This window comes from Rhincodon typus, chromosome 36, assembly GCF_021869965.1.
Source record: "Rhincodon typus isolate 14 chromosome 36, sRhiTyp1.1, whole genome shotgun sequence".
Classification (NCBI taxonomy): Eukaryota; Metazoa; Chordata; class Chondrichthyes; order Orectolobiformes; family Rhincodontidae; genus Rhincodon; species Rhincodon typus.
The window spans coordinates 8763903-8772633 of NC_063367.1; positions in this window are offsets into that span (position 1 = coordinate 8763903).

Consider the following 8731-nt stretch of genomic DNA (forward strand, 5'->3'; position numbering starts at 1 on the left):
TCCTGAGGAAGGGTCACCGGACCCGAAACGTTAACTCTGTTTTTTCCTACACAGATGCTGCCAGACCTGCTGAGCTTTTCCAGCAACTTCTGTTTTTATTCTAAGGATTCTGTGTCAGTCATTCAAGACTGGGATGAGGAGAAATGTCTTCACCCAGAGAGTAGTGAGTCTGTGGAATTCTCCGCCACAGAAAACAGTTGAGGGCAAAATATTGAATGTTTTCAGGAAGGAGATATAGTTCATAGGACTAAAGGGATCAAAGGGTATGGGGACAAAGGGAGAGCATTAAACTGAGTTGGATGATCAGCCATGATCATGTTGAATGGTGATGCAGGTTCAAAGGGCCGAATGGCCTACTCCTGCTCATATACTCTATGTTTCTGTGTGTGGGACGAAGGTCTTCCAGGTGGGACCCCAGGAAATGGCTTCTTGCTAACAAAATGCAACCAGAGTCTTCTTACTAATGACTAAATCATGATTTTTTTGACATAGCAATAAAATCTATTCATAGCAAAATCATTGCAACCTTTGACTTGATTTACTGTCGTGCGTATTTATTACAAATACAGTGAAAAGTGTTGTTTAGTGCTGTACCTCTCCAGCACCATCTTAAAACACCATCTTAAAGCAAAATGCAGAAGATAGAGCCAGAAAAATAAAACAACAGAGTTCATCTTATAGTCTAATAGAAACAATGTTAGGTGGTCTTTGGTACATCTCCCGCTTCGAGGTCAGCCATGGGCCTGGATTCGGGCTCCTCCACCCTGACGACTTGAGTCCCTGCTGCTAAACTGATGACACTGCTGTAACCATGCAGCCAGCAGTGGAACAGAGTCACCGCTTTCCAGCACCATTTTGCCTCCACTGATGCCGCAGCTGTGAGCTGGCGCTGAGCCAACCTCACCGAAACAGCTACTGCTGGTGCCGCTGGGTCCTGTACTGGGACCAAACTCATTGCTACCTCTGCCATCAGGCGTCCGGGCCTATAGCCGAAGGCCTGTAGCCTATGCTCAGCCTGTGAGTCTGGACGGGGGCTCAGCCCTTGGGACCTGCTCCTTGATCACTGGGAGACCTCGGGCTGGGGTGGAGCCTCGCCCTGGCGTTGTTGCTGCCGCCGGATACCTTTTCCATCATCGTTTAGTCGGCCTTGCCGCTCCCTGGGTCCACGCCACCAGCTTCATCAGTGCCGACTCTTGCCGATACCAATTCAAAGGCCAATAACATCCAGGTTTTGATTAATCAAGCATCACTGTTTCAGCGTGATATGATCTTTTTTGCAAAACATCCACTTGAAATGTCTGCTCAACTTGTGGAACACGTGATCCCCCCACCCATTGCCCCACATAAAGATGGCAGCTACCCATTGCTCCACATAAAAGTGGAAGCCTAATTCCAGGGGGACGCCTCGCAGCCACATAGCAAGTGTAACTGGGGATATGTGAGCTTCCCACCGACTCGGGGGTTTGGGGTGGTTTCTGCAACCTCCTTTCTCCCCCGCCCTCTCCAATGTCCTTAAAAATTTTTGTCAATGATTCATACAAAATTGAAATGCAAGTAAAATTAAAAATAGACTCCTTGGAAAATGTGGGTTTTTTTTTATCATGTGAGAGACGGTTTTTGACAAAATGTTCAGTGGTACTTAAGATGCAGGAAGTTGAACAACTGCTGCTCTATGATATACAAGTCGCCGGCTCAGCTGAGTACATACTGCTGAGCTTCAGCGTAGCTGTTTAATTTACAATGTGACACTTCCAGGGTTATGTTACAGAGATGCAACTAATGGGTTTCTCGTGCATGTGTGGCCTTGTTTACTAAACCATTACTGGAATTAAATTCCATCAGGGATTTAGGCTTGTAGCATCTGAGTTTGATAATATTTAGAGGTCAGCCATTTTATTTATTCACAGGATGAGGGCAACACTGACTAGACCAGCATTTATTACCCATCTCTAATTGCCCAGAGGGCAGTTAAGAGTCAACCATATTGCTGTGGGTCTGGAGTCACCTGTAGGTCAGGCCAGTTATCCCTCTCTGAAGAATATTAATGAACCAGATGGATTTTTCCAACATTTGATTCATGGTCATCATTAGGCAGATTTTTACTGAATTCAAGTTCCACCATCTACCATGACAGGATTTGAACCCAGGTCCTCAAAACATTCCCTAGGTCTCTGGATTACTTTTTAAAAAAATTCAAATGATAATACCACTAGGCCATCACCTGCACCAAGAGTTGAGGAATCCATCACCTTATTTAACGTTCTCTGAACCATAAGAGTCTGCCTGTATGTTACAGGGTCTTTGAAGCTTGGGGAGATTGTGTAAATTGGGTTTGTATTCCCTGGAATGTAGAGGGTTTTAGGGAGGAATTTGGTTGAGGGTTTTGAGAAGAGTTAATCAGGTGGATTCTGAGAAGGATAAATCAGTAAAGGTGGTGACTGAGACATATTGGTCCAACTCATATACTTCAAAATGGAGCTCCAAAATGTTCAGTACCAAGTAAAACAAACTTTAATTAACTGGTACCTACGAGTCTTGGAATGTGCCGGTTCAGCAAATATTCCGGATAATCAAGATGTTGGCTTAACCGCAGTATACACTAACCTAGCAAAGCTTCGGGACATCAACACCTCCCAAAAAAGCTATGTAAAAACATAAAAACATCTCTTTAAATCAATGTAAAAGCACACAGTAAGTAATAGAAACGTAAGGCAGTGGTAAACACATCACTGTTATATTTTATTTACAGCAGAAGTACACAGACATTGCGGTATTTGACGACTGTTTGCCGGTTTATCAAGAGCGCCGTTGATTTAAAGTGCCGGTTCAAACAAGGTTTGCTGTACTGTTGTTTCCTTAACTGTTTTTACCCTCTGGGAATTGTGAACATCTTTTCTACTGGTTTGTGTTCTAGGAAAAGTATGCTTCAAACCAAACCGCTAGATGTGACCTGTGTGACTGAAGATAATGTTTACACAGCTCTTCATTCCTCACGATCCCATGAGGCACCCCCTAACCCAGTTTCAATTTACTCATGCAGATATTTTTATATTTGTATAAAAAATTTGATTTCACTTTTCGAGGAGTTGACTCGATGTGTAACTGAGGGTTGTGCAGTGGATGGGGTCTTCATGGACTTTGATAAGGCTTTTGACAAGATCTCACATGCCAAGACTAGGATTGCATCCGAAGCAATTTTTTATTCAAATTTGAACAAAAATTGGCTTAAGGGCAGGAACCAGAGGGCGATAGTCAAAGGTTGTTTTTTGTAACCAACTGACTGAGTCCAGTGGTGTACCATAGTGTTTGGTGCTGGTCCCTGGCTGATTGTTGTGTATATTAAAGATTTAGACCCAAATGTAAGAGGAACGATCAGTAAGCTCACATGAAATTGGAGGTGAGATAAAAAATGCAGAGGAAAATCTTAGACTACAGGATGTAGATGGGCTGGTCGGGTGGGCTGAATGGTGGCAAATGGATTTTTAATCCTGAAAAGTGTGAGGTGATATATTTTGAGAAAACTGACAGGGCAAGGGTGCATAGGAGTTGGGAGGTCATGTTGCGGCTGTACAGGACATTGGTCAAGCCACTTTTGGAATACTGCATTCAATTCTGGTCTCCTTGCTGTAGGAAGGATGTTGTGAAACTTGAAAGGGTTTAGAAAAGATTTACAAGGATGTTGCCAGTGATGGAGAGTCTATGCTTTGGAACAGGCTGAGTAGGCTGGGGCTATTTTTCCTGGAGTGTTGGAGCATAAGGGGTGACCTTACTGAAGTTTATAAAATCATGGGGGGCACGGATAGGGTAAATAACCAAGGTCTTTTCCCCAGGGTAAGGGAGTCCAAAACTAGAGGGCATAGGTTTAAGGTGAGAGGGGGAAGATTTAAAAGGGACCTAAGGGGCAACTTTTTCATGTAGAGGGTGGTGCGTGTATGGAATGAGCTGCCAGATGAAGTGGTGGAGGCTGGTACAATTACAACATTTAAAAGGCATCTGGATGGGTATATGAATAGGAAGAGTTTAGAGGGATATGGGCTAAATGCTGGCAAATGGGACAAGATTAATGTAGAATAGCTGGTCGGCATGGATGAATTGAACTGAGGGGCCTGTTTCCATGCTGTACACCTCTATGACTCTGTCACTCTATATTAAATGGTAGGATCTGGGAAAGTATGGTGGATCAGAGGGACTTTAGAGTACATGCCCACAGATCCTTGAATTCAGCAGGACGGGTACATAAGGTGGTTAATTTGGCTTATGGGATATTTGTCTTTATTAGACAGAGCATTGAATACAAGAGTAACGAAGTTATGACAAAGCTGCATATAACGTTATTTAGGCCACAGCTGGAGTACTGTGTGCAGTTCTGGTCGCCACACTGCAGGAAAGATGTGATTGCACTTCCTTATCTCTACCAATCCCCAGCTCTTCCAAAGCTCTCTCATTTATTCTGCACACTGATTGGGCGAACCTCCAGCCAATGAGCTGTTAGCAGATCCGTTCTGAGGAAGGGTCATTGGACCCGAAATGTTAACTCTGATTTTTTTTCCTTCACAGACCTGCTGAGCTTTTCCAGCAACTTCTGTTTTTGTAGCTGTTAGCACAGGCCTAGCTGGTCAGATCAAGTTGCACCAATGGAGCGCTGGTCATGTTTGACATCATAACTCCATGGTCCAGTGGAAGGCAGAATACTCCTCTAACAAATGTGACTACTAGGGATCCCAACTCGGCTAGAACATTTTCCAAGGGCGGGGGAAGGGAGGGTGTCACATGACCCATCTGCCTTCCATCAGCCCCGTCTCCAGTGGTGATTATGAGTGCCTCACATGTTTTCAGACCTGTTAGTGGATTGGTTGAATGAATGACTTGAGTTGCCTCTGTGGTCAACTTTCTACCATTTGGGGAGGCGATTGCCTAGTGTTATTATAACGAGACTGTTAATCCAGAGACACAAGTAAAGTTCCGGGGACCTGGGTTCAAATCCTACCATGACAGATGGTGGAATTTGAATTCAATAATGATGACTATGAAACCATTGTCAATTGTCAGGAAAACCCCATCTGGTTCACTAATGTGCTTTAGGGAGTGAATCTGCCATTCTGACCAGGTCTGGCCTACATGTGACTCCAGACCCACAACAAATGTAGTTGACTCTTAACTGTCCTCTGGGCAATAACTGCTGGCCTAACCAGCGTTGCCCTCATGCCGGGAATGAATTAAAAGAAAAGTTTTGTTGCTGCTAACTATTTAATATTGCTGAGAAAAGAGATATGCTGTGGAAATCTTTAATCTGGCACTCATCAGGACAGAATCGGTTTCTAAGTTTCTATGCAACTGCAGCACTGGGTGCATGAAGAATGTGAAACCAATGTAAAATGAAATATTTTCAAGTGAAATTTTATCTGGAAACCTCCCACACCACTATTGTGTGCTCTCATTCTGTTAATGGCGATGGAGTTGGGCAGTGACATTGTCACTGTGATCCAGAACCTACATGTTTGACCAAAGGCCCTTTAATAGGGCCTCATGCAGATACAACATGAGCAGCTGAAGGCAGCTTTAGCTGACAATAAAGCCTCCACTGCTGTAAAAGCCACCTGTTTTCCATACACACGCCACGGGGCACTTTGAATTCTCATTATAATCATGTTGGAGAGAGTGTTCAGAATCACACACCCTAATTCTAATGTAAACGGAACTAAATCGTAACATATGCTGGACGCCTTTAAGCTCAGACGTTGTTTAACCTCGATGAAAATAAATTGTGGACTATTTCGCTCCAAGGCAGCCCTCTTTGGTTCTTGCTAATAATACATTCCCCTCTGGTTGGGATCTTCAAGCAGGATCATGCCTTCAAACTATCAATTAAATTGTGACTCATGGTGACACCAGCTGTTCTCTGTCAGCGTTCTCCATAAGCTGGAAGGCTTTGTGTGGGCCTCGTTTGTCAGCTCTATTTGCTGCTTCCCATTAAAGGAACACTGACGCAAATACAGAATATACAACCGTGTGGGGTCTGAGAAAGAAACTCTGCTCTTGGCGGGGTTGGGGGGGGGTGTGGTTTCGTATGGTGTGGGGTGAAGAGGTGAGAGAGTGTTTGAGAAGTGGTGCCATCTTTCCCCAGCGTCAAAGGCTATATCTGTGCTTCACGGACAGAAGGTTTGAGTTATAAGGAGAGGCTGGATAGGCCGGGACTTTTTTCACTGGGGCGTAAGAGGTTGAGGGGTGAACCTTATAGAGGTTTATAAAATCATGCAGGGCATGGATAAGGTGAGTGGCAGGTGGGGATTTCAAAACTAGGGGCATACTTTTAAGGTGAGAGGGAGAAAGATTTAAAAAAGACATGAGGGGAAACTTTTTTGGTGTCTATTAGTGAAGGCAGTACTTGCTAGATTGAGAATTAGGTTTTATTGTCACTTGTACTTGAGTATGGGGTGCAGTGAAAAGTGTACAATGTCGCCACACATCTTGGGTACAAAGTCATTAGGCACAAAACCTGAGTTACAGAAGTGGAAAAATAAAGTTTAAAAAGTCAAACATTACAGTCCTTTCTGGACCATGGGCCTGAATGCGCTCCAAGCTGGGCCTTCCCCAAGGGGGCTCTCGCTCTCTCCCGCTTTGTGCTGAGCTAAGACCTGCTCACGCTTCCCAGTTGGTGACCGTCGTCTTGCGCTCCCCACAACCACCAACGGCATCATCTGGGACCCTGCCTCTGCCACGCCCGGTAGCCACATTTGCCGCCTCGCTGCAGATTCCCGTTCTGGTACCGCACCCGACGTCGGTGAAACCACCCGCGGCGATCAGCCGCCTCGTGGCCGACCGTTGAAGATGCCCAGCCGCTGCCGCCGCTACCACCTCGACCGAGCACCTTCCTGAAGATAAGTAGAGAACAAGAAAATAACTGAAGGCCTAAAGAAAAGAAAAAGTGAGGAAAGAAGAAAGGAAAGGGGTCAGAGCGGACAAGCTTTGGTGAGGAGCCCTACTCCATCACCACATTGATGGTGCAGGCACAAACATCTGGAGCTGCCAATGTGTAGACCCCCCAGTACTGCACATGGAATAGGAAAAAAGTGTTGCTGTGCTGAGAAATTGTTTGCCTCATTGAAGTGTGGCCTGATACCAAACGGTTGGAAACCACTGCTCGAGGGTACTGCTGACGATTATTTCCATTGCAGCAGCCCCTTTAACGATCATTAAAGATAAATTGTACCCCCTCAGCAGAACTTACGCCAGGTTAACCCAGTCACCGTGGGCAGATTGGCAATAAGGTGGGCACATGATGGGATAGTCAGTACGGCCTACTTGTTTTCACAGAGTGGAAACAGGCCCCTCAACCCAACAAGTCCACACCGACCCTCAGAGCAACCCACCCAGACCCATCCTCCTATAACCCACCTAATCTACACATCCCTGAACACTACGGGCAATTTAGCATGGCCAATCCACCTAGCCTGCACATCTTTGGACTGTGGGAGGAAACCGGAGCACCCGGAGGAAACCCACACAGACACAGGGAGAATGTGCAAACTCCACACAGGCAGTCGCCCGAGGGTGGAATCGAGCCCGGGTCCCTGGCGCGGTGAGGCAACAGTGCTAACCACTGGGCCACCATGCCACCCCCTTTTCCAGGACAATGTCACTTGTGGAATTCCAAGATCCCCATGGCTGCAGAGAGCTGGGATGGGATAGCCTCATGAACAATTGCCACTGCGATAAACTCTTGCCCCTGTCAGAAGGTTCATTCAGCACAAAGCTCTCCCACATTGAAGTGACGATTAAAGTACATGTGTCATGAATGTATGTGTCACTCCTTGTAGGGAAAGGATCCTACAAGATATTTCTTTTCCAGGGCAATTGTACAGGACTTTGTATTTGATCTCTGCTTTAGCCCTATCTGGGCGTAGAGGCACAGAGTCATACAGCACGGAAACACACCCTTTGGTCCAACCAGTCCATGCTGACCATAATCCCAAACTAAACTAGAGCCACTTGCCTGTTCTTGGCCCATATCCTTCCAAACATTTCTTATTCATACACCTATCCAAATGTCTTTTAATGTTATAACTTCATCCACCACTTCCTCTGGAAGTTCATTCCACACACTAATCATGCACTGTGCAAAAAAGGTTGCCCCTCATGTCTTTTTTAAATCTTTCTCCTCTCACCTTAAAAGTATGCCCCTAGTTTTGAAATCCTCACCTGCCACTCACCTTACTGGTGCCTCTCATGATTTTATAAACCTCTATAAGGTCACCCCTCAACCTCTGATGCTCCAGTGAAAATAGTCCCAGCCTATCCAGCCTCTCCTTATAACTCAAACCTTCTATTCCTGGCAACATCTAGTAAATCTTTTCTGAAATCTCCCCAGCTTGATGATATCCTTCCTATAACAGGGTGACTAGAAATGTCATATTTGTGCATATCCACTTTCTGATCTAAGTGTGTCTTATTTAATGTTCAATTGTAGATATTTTTAATCAACCTGTTCAGACAGTATTATAACACAGGTGGGACTTGAGCCCAGGCCAATTATAAAATAGTGACAGCAGAGAAGGGAGACATTTTTGCCTGTCATACCAGACTGGTTGAGATATTGTGGCCCTTGTTCCCCACAAATCATTTCTCCTCAGGTGATTCTGTACACAGGCCCATGTCTTCTGCTCTCTGATTGCCAGAGACCAGTCACACAACCTGATATTGTCCATCCGAATTCTACTGGTCTCCCAATATG